At 46.6% G+C, this 22,090-nt stretch overlaps 1 protein-coding gene across 4 annotated transcripts in view; it reads left to right on the top strand.

Moving 5' to 3' along the window:
• Window positions 1-22,090, top strand: part of GNG7 (G protein subunit gamma 7) — a 130,142-nt gene that overhangs the window by 33,911 nt on the left and 74,141 nt on the right. For 3 of the 4 annotated variants that reach the window (XM_080988635.1, XM_080988636.1, XM_080988634.1), the window contains exon 2: window positions 18,133-18,216. The gene's annotated coding sequence lies outside the window, so the exon portion shown is untranslated. Of the gene's footprint in view, window positions 1-2,220; window positions 2,242-18,132; window positions 18,217-22,090 lie in introns of those variants that run through there. The other variant, XM_080988637.1, reaches the window with a different exon arrangement.

Below are 22,090 nucleotides of genomic sequence, written 5' to 3'. Positions count from 1 at the left end.
GGTTGACCACAAACTTGACATGAGCCAACAGTGTGACGCGGCAGCTAAAAAAGCCAATGCAATTCTGGGCTGCATCAATAGGAGTATAGCATCTAGATCAAGGGAAGTAATAGTGCCGCTGTATTCTGCTCTGGTCAGACCTCACCTGGAGTACTGTGTCCAGTTCTAGGCACCACAGTTCAAGAAGGACACTGACAAACTGGAACGTGTCCAGAGGAGGGCAACCAAAATGGTCAAAGGCCTGGAAACGATGCCTTATGAGGAACGGCTAAGGGAGCTGGGCATGTTTAGCCTGGAGAAGAGGAGGTTAAGGGGTGATATGATAGCCATGTTCAAATATATAAAAGGATGTCACATAGAGGAGGGAGAAAAGTTGTTATCTGCTGCTCCAGAGAAGCGGACACGGAGCAATGGATCCAAACTACAAGAAAGAAGATTCCACCTAAACATTAGGAAGAACTTCCTGACAGTAAGAGCTGTTCGACATTGGAATTTGCAGCTAAGGAGTGTGGTGGAGTCTCCTTCTTTGGAGGTCTTTAAGCAGAGGCTTGACAACCATATGTCAGGAGTGCTCTGATGGTGTTTCCTGCTTGGCAGGGGGTTGGACTCAATGGCCCTTGTGGTCTCTTCCAACTCTATGATTCTATGATCTTTCCTGTGTTTTCATGACAGCCCTGGGAAGTCATTCAGGGAGTGATGTGGGGCTGTTTGGATGAGGTTCCCAGTGAATGCCACCTCTGAAGGCAGCTTCCACCATTGGCATTGAGGGAGAGAAGTTAGGTGGAAGGGGGCCACATGGCTCACTTGGAGGCCAGTGAAGCCTTTCTGCAAGTGCACTGCTTGGGGGGTCCTCCTGGATCCATTGCTGTCGCTTGAGGCTCAGGTGGCCCGGAGTGCCTAAAACCTTCAGCTTTGGCTGGTGGCCCAGCTACACCCCTGTCTGGACTGGGATAGTCTACTGTCTATGCCCTGGCAACCTCAAGGTTTCATTATTGCAATGTGTTATACGTAGGGCTACCTCTGAAGACAGTTTGGAGACTTCAGCCATTGCAGAATTCAGCAGCCAGGTTGCTGACCGGAGCAAGACAGTTTGAACATATTGCACTGATCCTGGTCCGGCTGCACTGGCTGCCCAATTCAAAGTGCTGTTTTTGACCTCTGAAGCCTTAAAAGGCTCAAGACTGCATCACCTCAAGGACCGTCTCTCCCTGTATAAACCGACGCAGACACTGAAATCATCTTCTGAGGCCCTTCTTCATGTGCCTCCTCCAGGAGAGGTCCAGAGGGTGGCACATGAGAACGGGGCTCCCCAAGGAGGCTCTCCTGGTGCCTTCATTACATATCCTCAGGCGCCAGCCAAAAGCATTTCTCTTCTCCCAAGCCTTTGGCTCATGGGACCATTTATGGCCTTTTAAACTGTGTGTGTGTGTGTGTGTGTGTGTGTGTGTGTGTGCGTGTGTGCGCGCGCACACACACACATATATAAGGGAGTGGTATTGTTTTTGTCTGTTACTATGGTATCTATTTTTGTGTCTTTACATTGTAAACTGCCCCGTCATGCTCTGATGAAGGAAGGTATAGAAATTCAGTAAGTAAACAAATAAGATTAGTAGTAAATAATATTCCGAAGCCATGGCATCAACACAGAGGTCGCCCTGGCCTGGGAGGGCTCTGCAGAGATGCCATTTATTATTTGCAGAGCAAACATGGACACAGGTTGCAGGGGGAGAGAGCAGACCCTCCAATGTCCCTATTTTCTAGGGATGTCCCTGATTTAGAGAAGCCATCCTGGTTTCTGATTTGATCCTGGAACATCCCACTTTTCCTTAGAATGTCCCTGTTTTCATTGGAGAAATGTTGGAAGGTATGGAGTAATCTGACCCCCGAGCTGTCGGAAGGCAATTCTGTATAGGGAAGTTTTTTAAATGTGAATGTTTTATTATGTTTTTATATATATTCAAAGCTGCCCAGAGTGCTGGGGCAGCCCAGTAAGATGTGTGGGGTATAAATAGCAAAATTATCATTATGGAACGGGACGTCCCTATTTTCAGCGAAGAAATGTGGGAGAACGAGAGAGGAGGGCAGTCGTAACTGGGGATAAAGCCGACCCCTGCATACTCATTCTCATACTCATCAGCAGGACAGGCCAGGAGCCGCCCTCAGTGAGCACAGAGAAAGCCTTTCTGTCAGCTGGGCTGAGTGGTTGAAAGGGGCACAGGCTTTTCCCAGAGGCATCTGAAGGTAGCCCTGTTTAGGGAAGTTTTTAATGTCTGATGTTTTATTGTGCTTTTAATTCTGTTGGGAGCCACCCAGAGTGGCTGGGAAAACCCAGCCAGATGGGCGGGGTATAAATAATTTGTTGTTGTTGTTGTTGTTGTTGTTGTTGTTGTTGTTGTTGTTGTTGTCTGCATCCTGCATTAATGCCCCTCTCTCCCGCCCAGATCGGTCTGCCTTGTTTTCATTATCAATGGAGCAGCTTAAAACCATGACTTCACCCTTCAGATATGTTCTTGGAAGTGCTGGAAAAAAGAAGTCCTTTCTCCTGCAGGGTTCAGTTGCTTTGACTTGGAGAGCTCAGGGTGGAGAGAGGGTCCTTGGAGGTGGGGTCCAGCTGAGGGGCATCAAACAGCCCCTGGGAGGGTCTTCTGGGCACAATTTCCACAAGAAGCTTCTCCTCAGCTGCCGTGAATTATTTTTCTATGTAGTTCTGGGCGAGAAAAACTGCCAGGAAGTTGGAGTTGTCTTTCTTTCTAATTTATTGCCTTCTTGTGAAAAACTTCCTGGCTTTCTCTGCTGGAAATGAAGGCAGCAAACTGCAGAGGGCCATTGGTGTGCAAGTCAGAAAATGGAGCCTTCCTTCCCTGTTCAGCCGGGGTTTCTTGTCAGCGTTAGAAACACAGATATATAAGCCAGTTGCCAACCTTAAACCTAGATTAGGCTTGCCACCACAGAATCAGTATTAGCCATTATCCAGGCATGTTTGCAACTGGTGCGTCCAATTGTGACCATGTGGAGATACCTGGCTGCCGGGTTGGCGACTGGGCAAAGCAAAATGTCACTTAGAGAAGGATCCAGAATATTTCCCTTGAAGCTTGAGTTTGTTTCACTCTGGATTGTTTTATTTGATGTTCTAGTGTGTTGCAAACCACTTTGAGAATTGTTCTTTGAAATACAGAGCGGTATAGAAATGAAATGAATCGTCCTCATCATCTTCAAAGTGTAAAAAATGGTGCCTAGGCATTCCATCGTGGCAACTGTAACTTAGGTTTAACGAGATACAGATTTTATATATGAGTTTCTAACACCAAACAGAATGTCTAGGTGCCATTTCTTTTTCAGTGAATTTAATTATTATGAGGTTGTTTATTTCATAAAATTTACAGAATCATAAAATCGTAGAGTTGGAAGGTATCTCAAGGGTCATCTAGTCCAACCCCCTGCAAGACAGGAATCTCAACTAAAGCATCCATGACAGATGAACATCTATATACTGCTTGATTATGTTTATGGGAGGGGATTTTTTGTGGGGGGGGCAGGAACGCTGGCAATCTTGGTTCTCCCCAGTTACAGATGGGTAGCCGTGTTGGTCTGCCATAGTCGAAGTAAAAAAATTCCTTCCTGTAGCACCTTAAAGACCAACTAAGTTAGTTCTTGGTATAAGCTTTCGTGTGCATGCACACTTCTTCAGATACACTGAAACAGAAGTTACCAGATCCTTCTATATATTGAGAAGGTGGGGAGGGGTATTACTTAGAAGGGTGGTGGGAATCGGAGATTTCAACTTCTGTTTCAGTGTATCTGAAGAAGTGTGCATGCACACGAAAGCTTATACCAAGAACTAACTTAGTTGGTCTTTAAGGTGCTACAGGAAGGAATTTTTTTACTTTGGTTCTCCCCACTTTTTTTTTGTACTAAAAATTTCCTGCACACAAAAAATTGCAGCTCAGGCCCCCAGTTTAGGGTTATCTCCCATTTATGTAACCGATGAGGAGGAATGGTTTGGAACTGGGGCGGCCAAAACATTTCCTCCTTTCTTGTCCTCTGCGACTTCTTTCTTCCTCCCTCCTTCCCTCCTGAAGCAAAATTGTCCTGGCGATACGACTGATGCTTAATGACAGTGGAAATAAATTCTTTGTTGTTACCCAGCTTGCTCTGGTCTTCCTGAGGGCAGCAGAGAGAGAAAGGGGTGGGGATGCGGATGGGGGAGTCCAGATCTCCTCCCCGCCCCATTATGGGGGAACAAAAGCCCGTTTCTGCTCTGGCACATCTTCCTTCCTGCTCAGCATCTGATGTTCATTTCAGGAGGCTGGTGGAGCCTTGGGGGCATTCTGTCCATTACAGAGGCTTAGCTCTTTCCCTGTCAATGGGATTTTCTTTGGGTTGGGGGGGCTTGTTCCCTTGCATCTTCTGCTAAGACTTCTCCTCCTGCATTTAAAACAAAACTTCACAGAAGTTCGTTAGGAAGCTCCTCCACATCTGTTTAATGATGCTTCTTTCCATGTGCCTCCTGCCCCCCCCCCATTTTTTGAATTTTATACAGCTGGTCTCAGGGCGCTTTGCAGCATAAAACCACAATATAAAAATACAAAATGCATAATAAAAATAAAACAACAACCCAATAACCCCCTGCCTCCCCAACACATTTTAAGAGGGCATTGGGTGTCAATCAGCCAAAGGCCTGGTTAAAGAGGAACCTTTTTTGCCTGGCGCCTAAAGGTGTATAATGAAGGTACCAGGCAAACCTCCCAGGGGAGAGCATCCCACAGACAAGATGCCACTGCAGAAAAGGCCCTGTTTTCATTTTGTCACCCTTGAGATATTGGGGCCTTGAGCCATTGAAGGCTTTATAGGTCAACACCAGCACTTTGAATTGGGCCTGGAAACTAATGGGCAGCCAGGGCAGTCAGGCAAGTATCAGTGCAAAATGCTCAAACTCTCTTGCCCTGGTGAGCAGCCTGGCCGCTGAATTCTGCACTAGCAGAAGTTTCCAAACTGTCTGCAGAGGCAGCCCCATGTATAAAGTTTTGCAGTAATCCAACCCACTCTGCCCTACCACCATGCAAGAGTTTTCCTGCTCCCTGGAGGAATCCCCTCTCTCAAAACATGGCAGGCTGCTTCCCAAATCTCCATGTTACAGTCGCCAAAATGGAATGCCCAGCTGTCATTTTTGGGCCAGACGGCTGAAAGTCTATGCTGCTTTTGATTTTATTTCTTGATTTTTGTGTTTTGTGTTGTTTCCCCCATAGTTTTGTTCGTTTGCGGAGCGACCCCAAGAACTTCATCACAGGGCAGTATGGAAACCCTGTGAATAAACAGTGACTAAATGCTAAAACAGTCTTTTTCATGCCACCTTCAGTCTCTGAAAAAATGTGTGATATTCCGTCCCCTGAAGGTCACAGAGTTAAATGAAACCACTGGACCATATTGATTGACACTGTGGCAGGAGCATATTTAAGAAGAGATCATATTAAATCAGATATTTAGCCTGTGAGTATAGCAGGAGTGATTTTTGATGTTAATGAAACCATGGTGTTTGGAAGTAGTTTTCCTCTGTTTTGCCCATTGCGTGGAGAATTCTTTGAGGATTTATTTCAGCCATTCCTTCTACAACCTGGTGCCCCCACCTGCTCCTCAAATAGTGACCTGGATCCTTGCTTGTGGTTGTGGCGGTGCAGAAACCTGACCCCCTCTGCCTCAGAGCTGTTGTGAGTTGTGTACACTTCAACAGGTTCTTGTTGCATTCTTTCTCCTGCCCACAAACCCTTTGCAAGTTCAGATTGAGCAGGAGCTGTTTCCGAAGGTGGCTGCAGCGGCCCTCCTGTTCCAGAATTCCTGAGCAGGTGAACTGGGAGTCCCGCCAGGCTCACCTGTTGTGCAAGCTGGCCTGGAGGAGTTCTTATTTCGGAAGGTGCACAGCCACCCTTCGCTCCCGGAGGGGCAGGCAGAGGCTTGCCTGGGCGGTGCGCATGCCAGAGGTTGTTTCTCTTTGTACCTGTAGGCTCCCTTCCAAATGGAGGCAGAAACAGCAGGTTGGAGGGAGCAGTGCTTCTGGATACCAAGTTTCTGGAGACCAGCGGGGACCGGGGGTAGACAGCTCTCATGCTCGAATCCTGCTTGTGCATTTTACATTGAGGCAGAGCTAGAAATGTGTGTTTTGCACCTGGTGTGGGTCCAATTGCATCCCTGTGAAGATCTCTGGCTGCCAGGTTGGCAACTGGCATCTCCCTCTGGCTGTCCCTCTGGCTTTCTTAAGCAGATGCGCAGAAGAGCTTGTACCTTGCATTTATATCACAAGGAGTGCATGGTTCACCCCTCCCCAATTAATTCCTACAACAACCCTGTGAGGTAGGTCAAGAGGCCATCACTGACTCTAAGGTCACACAGTGAGCTTCATGACGGAGTGGGGATTCGAACCCTGTTCTCCCAGGTCCTCATCCGACACTCTAACCACTACACCCACTGGCTCCCTAGAGTCCTTCTGCTATGGGGCAGCTCTATAAATTAAGTTGGTAAGTAAATATGGAGAATGCCAAATGTCTCTTAAAGAAGGACCTGAAATACTCTCCTTGATGCTTGAATTTGTTTTATTCTGGATTGTTTTATTTGGTGGTCTAATGTGTTGTGAACCGCTTTGAGGTTGTTTTCTTTAAAATATAAAGCAGTATAGAAAACAACAACAACAATATAATACCCCATTGGAAAGAGGTGCCTAGACATTCCATTGTGGCAACTGTAACTTAGGTTTAAGGTGCCATTTGGCAATTCTAACCCTGGGGGACAAAGAGAGGGTTTCTCCACGGATCTGCCCTCCCCAACCATCCCAGGTCTGGTGTATCAGCAAATGAATGCAAGCCCAGCCTTCTCTTTTGATGGGCACAGTGTGCCTCTCTCCCTGGAGGGGCACCAGGCATGCTTTCTTAAGGAGATGCATTTGTGGGTGCAACGCTCTTCCTCCCTCCCATGCCACAATATTCACACATGCATCCCCCTCTGCCCTGGTTTCGTGCAGAAGGGTCTTCCAGACTCTCCGAGTGGTCAGGCTCCCTGGGCCCACCTGTGATCCTGCTTACATATCTCCCACCCTTCGCAACAGTGTGGGCATCTGCAGAATGAAGCCCACTCCCCACCCCAGCTCTTCCTCCTGAGACCCTGCTCTTGGGGATGTTTCCTACCCCAGGGCCTTGCTCCCTAGGGAAGGTTCCTCACTGGGTTGGGCCGGAGGATGGATAGATGAGTCCAAAGATGAAGGCCTTCTCGTCTCCTCCTCCTCCTCTAGGGATGACCAATCTGCTTCTGCTCAGCCCGGCTTGTTGAGCTGCTTTGGTTGTTTATGAGGAAAAGCTCCTGGAAGGAGGACGGGTAGCTGGCGATCTGCGACTTTCGCTCTCACTGCCGGACTTCTTGGTGGTTCCTCCCACCTTGCAAAATTAGATTTGCAGAGATCCCCTACTAATCCTTTTTTCTGAAGGAATATTAGCTTCCTCAGTCCATAACCTGGCCTTTCTGGTTTTATCTTATTAACGGGTGTGCGAGCATCTGTCTGTGTGGCTTCTCCCTCCTCCTCTTCGGGAAGCTTAATCCGGTTTTACTACCTTGTTTATCCTCACGAGAGGCCCCAGATAGCCTTGAAAAAGCCTGCCTGCCAGATCTCACTTTATTTATTTATTTATTATTATTATTATTATTATTATTATTATTAGTATAAATATTGTTTGCATACATTGGTATACCACTCTATACAGTGGTACCTCAGGTTAAGAACTTAATTCGTTCCGGAGGTCCGTTCTTAACCTGAAACTGTTCTTTTTTTTTTTTTTAATAATATTTATTATTTTTCCAAAAACTTAAACACTAAAAAGACAATACACTACAATACATTAAACTAACAAAACAAAACAAAAACAATAAAATAAATCAAACAATTTCATTATCCCATCTTTCATTCACTTATTTCCACGACCTCCTCACACCTCCCTTTTTGTGTTCCACTTCTGTTAATTATTTCAGCAATATCTTTCCATCTTCCTCTGTTTTCTATCCTATAATTATCTTAACTCATTCTAACCTTATTTTTTCCTTTAATGCTTTATTAATCTATCTGTATTTAATTCCTTATAACATTTCTACTAAAGCCATATAACTTCATTCCAACATTTTTCTAACATTCATTAATTTTACAGTATTTCTGTAAATAGTCTTTAAATTTTTTCCAATCTTCTTCCACCGACTCTTCTCCCTGGTTTCGGATTCTGCCAGTCATTTCCGCCAGTTCTATATAGTCCATCAACTTCATCCGCCATTCTTCCCGGGTGGGTAAATCTTGTGTCTTCCAATACTCTAACAATTCTGTTTCCAGTTTTGATTTTTCCACCTGGAAACCAACTTTTTTGTCCAAATTGTATGCCTCCATTATTTGATAATAATGGAGCCAATCTCGCACTTTATTTTTCAATTTTTCAAAGCTCTGCAATTTTATTCTATCTCCATCTTGATCCAGAATTTCCCAATATTTCGGCCATTTGGCCTCCATATTGAGTTTTTTCTGTGCCTTCGCTTCCATTGGTGACAACCATCTTGGGGTTTTCTTTTCTAACAAATCTTTATATCTTATCCAAACATTAAATAATGCTTTTCTAACAATGTGATTTTTAAACGCTTTATGTGCTTTTACCTTATCGTACCACAAATATGCATGCCAACCAAATACATTGTTGAAACCTTCTAAATCCAACACGTCAGTGTTTTCAAGAAGCAGCCATTCTCTCAGCCAGCAAAAAGCCGCTGATTCATAATAAAGTTTGAAGTCTGGCAGGGCAAATCCACCTCTTTCTTTTTTTTTTTTTTAAATGATATTTATTGAGAATTTTTAAGTTACAAAGAAAAAAAAGAAGGAAAAAATAAGAAAAAGAGAAAGAAAAGAGTAGATAAAAGTAACAATTAAACAATACAAATCAATAAAAACCAAAATCAAAAAGAAAAAACAAAACACACAATGCAACACAATCAAAAAACAAAAATATACAACAAATTTAAAAACAAATCCAATATTCCCAAATCCTTAACTTTCATTAACTTATTTCATCGACCTCCTCACACCTCCCTTTTTTGTATTCTAGTTGTTAATTATCTCAGCAAATCCTTTCCATCTTTCACAATATTCTGTCATTAAATTACCTTAATCTATTTTAACCTTATCTTACCATAAAAAACCTTAAAACTTAAAACCTAAATCTTATTTATACCGAATTCTTTTAACCATAACATATTCTTACATAATTCTTTTTAACATTTCTGCTAAAGCCAATTAATTTCATTCCAACATTTTTCTGATACTCATTAATTTTGCGATACTTTTCTAAATAATTTTTTTAAAACTTTCTTCCAATCTTCATCCATCGTCTCTTCTCCTGGTCTCGGGTTTTGTCAGTCCTTTCTATCCCATCCATCTAGTCCATCAACCTGGTGACCTTATATCCGAGGCTCTTAAGTCTTTTCCATGTCCCTTCCACAGGTCTTCTTCATGTTTATACCTGTAGTTTACTTTGTCTTCTGCTCCTTTCACTCTGGGAGACTCCAACTTGACAATATTTTTGTCCCTTCTCGACAAGTCAGCCCCTTTTCCATAGTCAACACTGAAATCCATGTGGTATTTAAAGGCATGTTTCAAGGCCCCTCCAAAGTTAGGGGCCCCCACAACTCCGAGCTCCCCCCGGCCTAAAGCCAGACTTGAAAAGTCAAAACATCCCTGCATAGGGGGGTCCATCCAGCAGAACTCCATCTCTCCAAATCTGACTTTTTCCAGGTTCATTCGTCAAATCCAACGACTCATGTTCCTGCTGGGCCACAGCTCCCTCCATCTCTGCTACCCGAGGTCCAGCAACAGCCTCCTCCCTCATCTCATCTGTCAAAGCACATTCCTGGATTGATTCCTGAGTGGGTTCTATATAGGTACCCACTGCCTGTCCAAAATTTCCTATCGCAACTGTCATCAAATCCATTTTCTCATGTAACTGTTCCAATAAAGCACTTGTCTTGCAAAAGGCAAGCACCAGAGCTTCTGAGCACATTCTTGTTCAAGGTCGAAGTCTGGTCCCACGATCTTAATCTTTTACAGCTGCAAAACTCCCCAGTTCGACTTTAATGACAGTTTCACAAGCTACCTCTAAGGGAAACAATTTCTATTTGTATCCATCTTTTTTTTTTCTTCTTCTTCTTTTTTTTTAAAGGCAGATTTAGCAACAAAGTTTTCCTTTTTCGGATATTTTGTCAAAATTTTGTTCCTTTTAAAAGTGAAAGGGAACAATGGAATCAATATGTTTCTGTTCTTTTAACTATCTGTCAAAGACGTTTGTCCATAGTCAATGAGCTTCTCCAAAACTTCTGTCTTGACACCCCGCTCCCAGGTTCAAGACGGTGGAAAATTACCTTTCTTTACTCTCTCTTCTGCAGGTTTAAACAGTCTAAAAAAGGTTCCCCCCTCTTCTCCTGCTTCCAAGGGGGGTTCAGTAATTTTAAATGATGAAAATTTAGTCCTTTGCAGATGACTTTCTGAACTCTAGCTTGCCGTGTTTTTGCTTCAATCTATCTACAAAAGCGGAAGGCGGACTTCCTGTTTAGACCTTCCCGCTTTCGGTGCCTAATTAATAAATTTCACAGTCCAATTTTCCGTTCTACTCACGGGCAGTTGTTTAAAATCCAATTGTCCACAGGAAAAAGTCAGCGCTCTCCGGCAACAGCAATGCAGCTTCACTCAATTCAAGCACCGCACCACTCACCCCACGTCGCTCCGGATCCCCAAAACCGGGTTTCCCCGCGAGTGGAGGGGGCGCAAAGGTGCCAGCTGAATCCCACGTCCACAGGTTTCTCCTGCCTGTGGTTTTTGATGGGTTTCCGCCTCGCCGTGGCGGTTCAGACCCTGTTTTCCACGGAGCGGGTTCCTCCCGATCGGAGGAAATCCGCCATTGCCAGAGGCGCCAACCCGGAAGTCTCTCAAATCCACCTCTTTCTTTAGCATCAGTTAATATCTTAAATTTTATTCGAAGCTTCTTGCCCTGCCAAACAAATCTGGAAATATCTTTCTGCCACTTCTTGAAACAATCCATCTTATCCAAAATTTGTAATGTTTGAAACAAAAACAACATCCTTGGCAGCACATTCATTTTTATCACAGCAATTCGGCCTAACAATGATAACTTCAAATTTGACCATATTTCTAAATCGTTTTTCACTTCAATCCAACATTTTTCATAATTATCCTTAAATAGATTCACATTTTTAGCAGTCATGTTAACCCCTAAATATTTCACTTTCTTAACCAGTGTTAGTCCTGTCTTTTCCTGAAACTTCTCTCTCTCATTCACAGTTAAATTTTTCTCTAAGACCTTAGTTTTTGTCTTATTCAGCTTAAAACCTGCTACTTGTCCAAATTCTTGAATCAGTTCCAATACCCTTTTTGTACTGGATTCTGGCTCCTGTAAGGTCAATACTAAATCATCAGCAAATGCTTTCAGTTTATACTGTTTAGCTCCCACTTGTATACCTTTGACCTCTTGGTCCTTTCTTATCATGTTTAACAAAACTTCAAGGACCGATATAAAGAGCAGTGGAGAAATTGGGCAACCTTGTCGTGTCCCTTTCTCAATCTTAAACTCTTCTGTCACTACATTGTTCACAATTAATTTTGCCTTTTGTTCTGAATAAATTGCACCTATACCATTTTCAAAGCCTTGACCTACCCCCATCCCCTGTAGATTCTTCTTCATAAAGCTCCAGGAGATGTTGTCAAAGGCTTTCTCCGCATCCACAAATATCAAGACAGCCTTAGTATTGATATTCACTTGAAGTTTTTCTAGAATATTAATTATATTCCTCATATTGTCAGACAAATGTCTGCCCGGGAGAAACCCCGCTTGATCTTTATGAATTTCTTCTAGTAACACCTTTTAAAATCTTTTAGCCAAAATATCTACAAAAAAATTATAATCCACATTTAGCAGCGATATGGGGCGGTAGTTCTTGAGCTGTGTCTTTTCAGTCTCTGTTTTCAGTAAAAGTGTAATGTAAGCTTCCTTCCACGACTCTGGTGCCTTTCTCCCTTCCAATATTTCATTATAGACTTCCTTCAATGGTTGTATTAACCATTCTTTCAAAGATCTGTAATATCTTGAAGTCAAACCATCTGGTCCTGGAGATTTACCTAATTGCATGTTCTGGATAGCCCCTTCCACCTCCTGATCCGTTTTAACCTGAAACTGTTCTTAACCTGAAGCAGCACTTTAGCTAATGGGGCCTCCTGCTGCCGCTGCACGATTTCTGTTCTCATCCTGAAGCAAAGTTCTTAACCCGAGGTACTATTTCTGGGTTAGCGGAGTCTGTAACCTGAAGCGTCTGTAACCTGAAGCGTCTGTAACCTGAGGTACCACTGTACCAGTAGATCTCAGGGCAATTTTAATACAGTGGTACCTTGATTTAAGAACAGTTCTGTTTTCGAACAATTTGGTTTACGAACTCCGCAAAACTGTAAGTAGTGTCTCGGTTTGCAAACTTTACCTCGGTCTACAAATGGAAACTGAACGATGGAAGGGCACTGGCAGTGGGAGGCCTCATTAGGGAAGGCGCGACTCGGTTTAAGAATGGTTTCTGTTTAAGAATGGACTTCCGGAACGGATTAAGTTCATAAACCGAGGTACCACTGTATAAGAAACACAAAATACATAATAATAAGAAGAACAAAGACAACCCAGTAATGCCCCCTTCCTTAACACATTTAAAAGGACATCATTGTTTTCCCCTGGTGCCCAAAGATATATAATGAAGGCACCAGCCGAATCTTCCTGGGGAGAGTTTTTCACAAACAGGGAGCCATTGCTGATCTCAGAGCAGGGCTGAGAATTGGAGAGTTGGAAGGGAACCTACACCTCCTGCAGTGCAGGAATCTCAACTAAAGCTTTCGTTCCATCCACCCTGAAGCAGACTCACAGTTCTGCAGGCTCCGTTGCATTGGCTGTGAGGGTTCCCTGCACCTAGAAAGGCCAGGGAGCAGGAGGAGCAGGGCTCTGGCCTAGCCTTCTCCCTGGCAGGCTGGCTTTTTCTGTGTGGGGAATTGATCTTTCTAGCTTTCTCTATGTCAGAATGAGCTTTTACCCTGCAGGCATTTCTTTCCTAATTGGGATCTTGTGGTATGAAGACCCCTGTGGGGGTCTTCCTCTTTTCCTGTCATCACAAGATGAGTGCATTCAGCAAATAATGCTGCTCTTCTGGCTTGCTGTTGAACTCTTGTGCGTTTTACGACCATGAGTTATTTCATAAGATTTATACGCTACTTGATTGTAAAATAAGCAAAAATCTCAAAGCGGCTTATGAAAGGACCAACTGAGAATTACAAGTCACCTTGAGAACTTTTCTGCAGTTAGCCATTAATAAATGTAGTAATAGATAAATCATTTTGAAAGCAAACCCTGGATTTCGCCACTAGCGGTGCATAATTTTGGGACCCACCTTATTCCTGTTGATGGGAGGTTGTTTTAAACTGTTTTTAATATTGTGTTTTGATTCTTGAAGGGCAGGTAGTAAATAATGGTAATCATCATCATAATAAACTGCAGTTTGAAATTATATTGCTGAGATATCCTTCTAATGGTGCTGCAAATAAAAATGCTAGCACATTTGCAAACCTAGGCAGGGTCTGGTCTGGTTTCAGATTGGATGGCGGGGGGCTTAAGTTGAGATTCCTGCCTTGCAGGGGGTTGGACTAGATGACCCTTGGGGGTCCCTTCCAACTCTACAATTCCATAATCCACACTGAGAACTAGGCCCTTGTTGCGTGGGGACGGAGGGAGGTTGAAATGCTGGTTGCCCACAGGCGGAGAAATGAGCAGAAGTGGTCCGGGGTGACGCTGGGTGGGTCCTGGGCAGGAGAGGATTGACTGGGGTGCCATGGGCAGACTCTGCCCCGTCCCTCTTCGCCTGTGGGTCCCTGAAGCACAGAGCCACCCTCTGGCTCATTCTTCTCAGTCCTTAGCTCCTTCTGATCTCCCTTGCAGGGAAAGTCTCCCCCTCCCACCGCGCTGTCCTTGCAGTGGAGGAGAGGAAAGGCAGCAGGCATCCTCTTCTCTCTGTAGCTGCAGCAGCCATTGCTCTTCCGGATCACGTTTCGTTTCTCTTCTCTTCTCTTCTCTTCTCTTCTCTTCTCTTCTCTTCTCTTCTCTTCTCATTGTCTCTCTCCCCCCCTCCCTTACAGCCCTGGGGTCCTTCCTTCCTTCCTTCCTTCCTTCCTTCCTTCCTTCCTCTCGCAGCATCTGTGTATATCCCCCCCACAGCAGTTGCCATGAAGACGGGGCTGGCAGCAGAGCCATAAATAAAAGTCCTGTTGAACTGCATCCATCGGAGGCTCTGTGCCAAGCGCACGATTTTTTTCATGGGCTGGGGCTCCCCCTCACCCTGCTGGCAAAGCTCCCCGAGATTATTGAGCTGGGCTGACCTTTCAGGACTGGGCAGGCTCCCTCCCTCCCTCCCAGTGCTTAGAATCCCAGCACTGCTGAGTGGGAAGGGACCTTGAGGGTCGTCTGCTCCAAGCCCCAGCAGTGCTGCACCCCCTTGGGGAGACCTCAGTGGGTCCCATGCCTTGGAGGGCTGTGTCCTGCTGCACAGTGAAAAGGCAGGGAGCAGCCTTGCCCAAGTGGCTGCCTCTGGAGGATTCAGACAGCAGCTGCCCCCCCCCATCAGGCGACTAGGCTGGCCAAGCCTCTGGATGGGGAAGGATCCTGAGGACTGTGGAAAGCTGCATCCCAACTTGCCAAAGTAAAATATAAATAAATGAAATGTTACACGGATTCTCTTACAGCTCATTACGCAAAGGGGTGTTTTATGGATGGGCTGCTTGCTGGGGGGGGGTGTCGTTGCTTAGACTCAGGCCTGCAGTGTGTTGGGGGGGGACCGTTGCTGTTCCCAATAATTTATTTATTTGTTTACATCAACGTTAGAAACTCAGGTATATACATTATTTGCCAAAAGGCACTTTAAACCTTGGTTGCGATCACCACAACAGAATGTCCAGGTGCCTTTTTATGGTGGGATTATTATTATTATTATTATTATCATCATCATCATTCATTTCATTCCCATTTTGCTTTATATTTTAAAGACACAATCTGAAAGCGATTTACAACACTTGAAAACATCAAATAAAACACTCCAGAATAAAACAAATCCAAGCTTCCAGGAAAGTAGAATCATAGAATCATAGAATCATAGAGTTGGAAGAGACCCCAAGGGCCATCGAGTCCAACCCCCTGCCAAGCAGAAAACACCATCAGAGCACTCCTGACATATGCTTGTCAAGCCTCTGCTTAAAGACCTCCAAAGAAGGAGACTCCACCACACTCCTTGGCAGCAAATTCCACTATCAAACAGCTCTTACTGTCAGGAAGTTCTTCCTAATGTTTAGGTGGAATCTTCTTTCTTGTAGTTTGGATCCGTTGCTCCGTGTCCGCTTCTCTGGAGCAGCAGAAAACAACCTTTCTCGGAAGGCAGTGGGGTGTAGTGGTTAGAGAGTGGGGTGAGGACCTGGGAGATGAGGGTTCAAATCCCCACTCTGTCATGAAGCTCGCTGGGTGACCTTGGAGTCAGTCACAACCTCTTCGCCTCCTTCGCAGGGACGTTGTAGGGATTAACGGAGGAGGGGGTGAACCATGGACTCCTTGGGATAGAAATGAGCTCTTCTGCTGAACCGCTTAAGAAAGCCGGAGGGGCCAGCCAGCCAGAGACATCAGTTGCCAACCTGGCGCCAGAGATGTCGCGAAACGCACCTGGCAGGTTTCAAACACTGCTCCCAACCCCCTGAGCCAAAACCTCCCTCCTCATTTCAATTCTGTACGCACATGTGCCTTTTCAGTATGGTTTAGCTCTTGTGTGGTTTTGCTTATATGGCTTCTGCCTGACTGGAGAAGGAGTCTGATGTTGGGGAAGGCGTCTTCAGCTTGAGAACGGTCACTGTTAATGGGTGTGTTGGGTTGGGGGGGAAGCATGAAGGAACAGGATCCTGCCCTGCCTTGGGCACTCTCTGCTCAGGGCTCCTTCCGTCCGTCCTTCCTTCCTGCAAAGGCGCCTTTGCTGCAGCCTGGCCATGGGGGGGTGGGGTGGCTGGGCTTGCACCAGGGCCATGGAGTGCCAGCCGCCAGCCTGCCTTCTGTGTGTGTCTCTTGGGGAGGGCTGCAGCAAGGGAGAAGTCTGGTGGGGGCACTCAGCAACTGCACTCTCTCTCTTCTCTTGGCACATATGCTGGATTGCAATAACACCTCTCAGCAAAACCTGCATCTACCGCCAAAGTCAACGTTGCACGTAGCATTCACAAATCCTCGTTGTGTGTTGCGGAAACCTGGCTACTCTTTCCATGTCATCTCTGTCCTGATAAGGAAAGCTACCTTGCCTTTGTCCGAATGCCACTCCCTGCTAACAACTGGCTGGTGAATGAACTTGGATCGAATTGTCTGATTGCAGGGGCAGCGCAAAAGAACATAGATCATCAATTGGTGGAGTTGGAAGGGACCCTGAGGACCATCCAGTCTAACTCCCAGCAATGCAGGAATATGCACCTGTTCCTTGGCGTTATCAGCACCACACTCTCACCTGTGGAGCTCTCCACAGGGGCATCGTGTCTCTGCATTTTCTGGAGTTTCCCCCTGTAGCATTGCCAAAGGGAGCATGTTCCGTTTCACCAGCATGTGTGCCCCGTGTTGGTTCAGGTTGATCAGATGGGAGATGCAAGTCGTTGCTCAGCAACTGCGCTCTGCGAGAAGAGCAGGATCAGAACTCAGGCAGTGCTTCTCTCCCTCTGCCTGGCAGGCAGCCCCTCACCCTTCAGCTGCCTCTGCTGCTGCCTCCTCTTCCTCCACCTGCTCTCATGGATCTCTGCTGAAGCTGGCTTGGCTGTGATAGAATTATAGACTTACAGAGCTGGAAGGGACCCCAGGGGACATCTAGCCCAACCTCCTACAATGCAGGAATCTCAGCTAAAGCATCCATGACAGTTAGCCATCTGCTTAAAAAGGATAGAGAATCCACTAGAGATCTGGCTCCAACACAGGGGCAGAACAGCTGCTTGGTGTGCAGAAGGTCCCAGTGCAATGCCGGGGAGACCCCCCTTCCATCTGCATTCCAAGCAGGTGTCCTACCGTGTCCTTTTAGAACTTGGCTGCCATGCTGCTTCCCCCCCTGGCAATTGTTTGCTGGCTTTATGATGTTATTAATTGTTGCAATGGCTTTATTGATTTGCTTTTATGTAAGCTGCTCTGGGAGAGGCTTTGTTGGCTGAAGAGCAGGATAAAAATATCTCCAGCAAACAAAGGAGTGGAGCCAATGGTGGCTGGGAGTCTTTCCGCCCCCAGCTTTCCCCAAACTGGTGCCCTCCAGAGGTTTTGGAGCGGAGCTGCTCTTGCCCCTGCAGGCAGCGTCTGGAGGGCGCATCAGGGTGGTTGCTGGGCAGTGGATGCGCCTGTCCTCTGAAACTGATCTGCCTCCCCTCCCGCTCTGGAGACTGTGCTTGAGGTCAGTTGATTGCCTTGCCCAGCCACTGGTGCCCCTCGCGCTGGCAGAGGCTGTTACGAACATTGGAGGAGCCGAGCTGCTGGATCAAGCCCCTCTTTGAGGAAAGCTCTTTGGGGAAACTTCTGCACACGAGAGCCCTCTCCCCTCCTGCAGTTCCCAGCAACCGGGTTTCGGACGCCTTGCTGGCTCCGACCGTAGAGGCAGAGCAGGGGCAGCCTGGCTAGGAGTCCTGGGCAGCCATTTCCTCCTCCATGAATTGGTCCCGTCCTCTTTTAAAACCATCCCGGTTCGTGGTTGTTGCTGCTTCCTGCGGGAGTGCTTTCCGCAGCTTAAGTCTGTACTGCATGAAGAAGGCCCTTTTATCTGCCCCGAATCTCCCACTGCCCACAAGTTCCAGTGTGAAGAGAGAGGGAGGGAAACTCTTCTCTGTCCTCTTTCTCCATGGCAGGCATAATTTTGCAGACTTGCCGTCCCAGCAGCTCCCACTTTAGGCAGGGGCTGGCATTCCAAGGTATCTCACATGTCACTGCCTGTGTTGTAGTGTTGGCTCCTGTTGTCTTATTGTGCTTTTTGGTGTTTCTGTTTCAGGAAGCCAGGCCTCAGCCCCAGCCTCATCTAAGGGAGCAAGATCCCTGGGATTGCAAGGAGGCCATTTTGCTGTCTGCTTAACAGGTAAGTCCTGGCGAGGCCACAATGAGCAGCTGTGCCGTAGCTTGGGCTCCACCACCGGAAAGGGCGTTTCTCTTGCCACTGCCGCCTGCAAAGGGGCCGTGAGGAGAGCCTCGGAAAGCAAGTCCAGCTCCCCAAAAGGTGGCAACACGAGAACAGGCCTTTTCGGTGGTGGCTCCCTGATTGTGGGATGCTCTCCCCAGAGAGGCTTTCCTTTGGCTGTTAAATCTTCTGTGACCTGTCAAAGCTGTTACTATGATTATTTTATTATCATGCTGTTTATTACTCTGCTTTTTATTACTTTTGTATTACTGTGCTCCATAAAAAGTGTTTTTAATGTTGGGATCTTCTGGTAAAGGTATAGAAATCAAATAAATGAATTAAATAAAAGTGCACACCGGAACTTTAGGTTTGCTCAACTTAAGTGAGTTGGCCCTTGCACAATAAATCCTCGCTGCACAGCAGTAATGAAAGGCTTTTTGCAGCTAACAGCCTAATGGGGGAAACGCAGAGCCAGCAAATCAGGATGGCTGCTCAGCAAACAAGTTGTCTGAGATGCCAATTGCACATGAATATAACAGCAAAAAATAAAGATGGAACCAGCCACCTGAAGAGCAACATACCACAACAAAAAAAGATTCTGCAAAAAAGACAGATTAGACTGCTTTTTCTTTTTTTAAAAAAAGATATACAGGCAACTCCCCATTTACATGGGAGTTATGTTCCGAGGCACTGTGTGTTTAAGTGAAATTTTGTACAGTGGTACCTCGGGTTACATACGCTTCAGGTTACAGACTCCGCTAACCCCGAAATAGTACCTCGGGTTAAGAACTTTGCTTCAGGATGAGAACAGAAATCGTGCTCTGGAGGCACGGCAGCAGCAGGAGGCCCCATTAGCTAAAGTGGCGCTTCAGGTTAAGAACAGTTTCAGGTTAAGAACGGACCTCCGGAATGAATTAAGTACTTAACCCGAGGTACCACTGTATATTGCATTGCAAACGGCATTGGGAAATCCTGCAAACACCCTCTAAATCTCTGGAAACCCTTGAAAATGCCTTTAAAAAACTAGCAGTACTCATCACATCCACTACAATCCCTCCCCCCCAGCCCCCTTGCTCTCCACAGGCCTCAAAATTCAGTGCAAAGGCTTGTGGGATGACTAGGTGCTGTTTTTGCACTGTTTTGCCGTTTGCGTGCTCTTCTGAGGGCGGTGTTTGCTCCTTTTTGTGCCACTTCCCGGTTCGTGGCAATGCGCCCATGCCTCAAGCGCGCGCAAATAGGGAGCTGCCTGTGCTGCAGTGCTAAACAAAAAGAGTCTAAGGAAGCGTTTTCATCTAAGGAAGACATTGCATGATATCAGTTTTGGGATTTGAGAGTTCCTTTGCAATTGATTGCATTTGTTGCTCCATCAAGGAATAGAGAGTCCCAAATCCTGCCAAACGTGATTATTAAGTCAGGAGGAGGGAGGGGGAGAGGGTCACCAAAGCCGCTTTTTATTGACCAAATGTCTGCAGTTTGTTTCTGATTTGCCTTCTTTTTCCTGATAGGGGAGTGGAGCTTGGGAATAAAAGGCAGCACTTTTCTTTTCTTTTAGTGAGTGAGTCCCACCTTCAAGAGAGCTTTCCTGGGAAGCGTTTTGGGCCCAGGAACAGGGCTATCCCATGACTGTTGTGCTCCTTTATTTTGCATCAGCACGGAGTGGAATCACTTAGTGGAGTTTTTGTCCTGGGGGGAGCCCTTTCTTGGTCTTCCAGTTCTAGGTAGGGGGCAGAGCAAGCTCTTGTCATTGGGAGAATGGTGTACAGAGCCTACCATTGCCTCCTCCAGTGGTGTAGTGGTCGGGGGGTCCATATAGAATCATAGAGTTTGAATGGACCACATGCAGTGGTGTCCCTGTCTCCAGCAGAGTAGGGAGGAGCTTCTTAGCCACTGTACGCTGCAGAGCTATTCCTCTTACAAACCCCCTTGTTAAAAACAACAACAACCAGAACACACCTCAAAGACGTAAATAAAGCTAAGCATTCGGGAACACTGAAAACACAGGGCACTCCAGTCTCTAGCATGTGGGAGATTGTGGGCTCCAGCGGAGCCCCCAGGCTATCCTTCCCTGAGTCCCTTTTGACCTGTAAAGATGGCAGCTTGTATCCTAGCTATGTTTCATGCCGAGTAAACCCATTGAAGTAAAATCTACCCAAGCTAGGCTTGCCTGCTGATTTCCCTGGGTCTGATCCAGCAAAACATCTTCCTGCATATTCTGCACCCCTCCAGACCCGGGAGCCTGTGTCGGAAGCTGCCCTGTGCATAGTCAGACCCTTCACCCACCTAGCTGAAGCTTTGCTACACTGCCAAGGTGGCAGGCCAGGGGAGCGTTATCTGGTAGTGTCACGGGGGGTGGGGTGGACCAGGCAGCCCCCCCCAGCAGGTGGTCCACTGGTGGTCCACTTTGCTTGGTACCAGGAAGCTGCGCCATAAAGGGGAGCAATGGAGCATACCTTGCTGAGCACGGCTTCTTCCTCGAGAGGAGATCCCGGCTTCTCCTGAGCTGATCCTGAGGATGCCTCTGAGCTTGTCCTGGGTGCATCTGAGCATAAGATGGGGCTGGTGCCTGCTGGCTCAGGGGTAGGCTATTTTTAAGGGAGACCTAATTAGTATTTGGGTCTCAGTCGGCCACTACCAAAGTGCCCTAGTTGTGGTTCTTGCCCAGGCAGCAGCAGCAGCAGCGGAGCGCGCCCACAAGAGGGCAGCAGACGCCCACACAGTGCATGGAGATGCTCCTGACAATAAGAGCTTCCCCTTCTTCAGTTGGGGGGGCGGGGGGGGCTTTCTCTCCCTGTCTCTGCAAACAAGAGCCCTGGGCAAGCCTGCAGCCACCAGCAGGCACATGGCAGCCCTGAGGGTTTTATTGCAATATTTCATAAAGGTGAGGCTAAACCATTCAATTGGATCCAGGGTGTGTTTGTTGGTGTTCTCAAACCCCAGTGTAATGCTAGCCTTTCTGGGTGGCCTCTTGCCCTCTCAGTTCCCTCCCCGAAGTTGGGATGAAAAGGAATCTTAGAATGGAAGCGAGTTTGGAGGGACCCCCAAAGGTCATCCAGTCCAACCTCCTCCAAGGCAGGAATCCCAACTAAAGCATCCCTGACAGATGGCCGTCCAACCTCTGCCGATGCACCACGGTGTCTCTTCTCTTAGCGGTCATTCCTCCTCTGGTCACTGCTGTGGCTGCATGACCTGACCATCTGTCTCCAGGCCCTGCGGTCGCCCGCAAGGGATTCCCACATGGCAGGGTTGGCGCTGCCAGGTTCAGGCCCCACTGGCAGGCACCTTTGTTCTGCCACCGGCAGGCACCTTTGTTCTGCCACCGGGCCTGGAGCTGGAAGCCAGCTCCCTGCAGAGCATGTCCTTGGCGATTCTGTGGACACGACCAGGCCAGCTGGACGTTGTTGAGAGAGGAGTTGTTACTGGAGGCTCTGCCTGCCGTGGGACGGCCACAATCCTGACTCAGCGCATGTGGAAGCTGCTACATATATAATATTATATACACGATATAAAGCAGGATGCATTTGCCTTGGAAGACCACACTTTGTGTTTGGGAATTGTTTTTAAGATTTTCAGTAAATGGGGGTGGGGAGAAAATAGGACCATGGCCTCATGGATCTCTGGGGAACAGACTGATTTAAATATAACAACAACAACAATAACAATAATATTTTATTTATACCCCGCCCTCCCCAGCGAAGACTGGGCTCAGGGCAGCTAACACCAGCTATATAAACAATGGATTAAAATACAACTTAAAACAAGATTAAAATACAACATTAAAATGCAGCCTCATTTCAGTAGAAATTCAAATCAAAAACTTTTTGGGGATGAAAACGTC

Source organism: Podarcis pityusensis, assembly GCF_964106645.2.
Source record: "Podarcis pityusensis genome assembly, chromosome: 18".
Classification (NCBI taxonomy): Eukaryota; Metazoa; Chordata; class Lepidosauria; order Squamata; family Lacertidae; genus Podarcis; species Podarcis pityusensis.
This window is presented reverse-complemented; position numbering and strand designations above follow the sequence as displayed.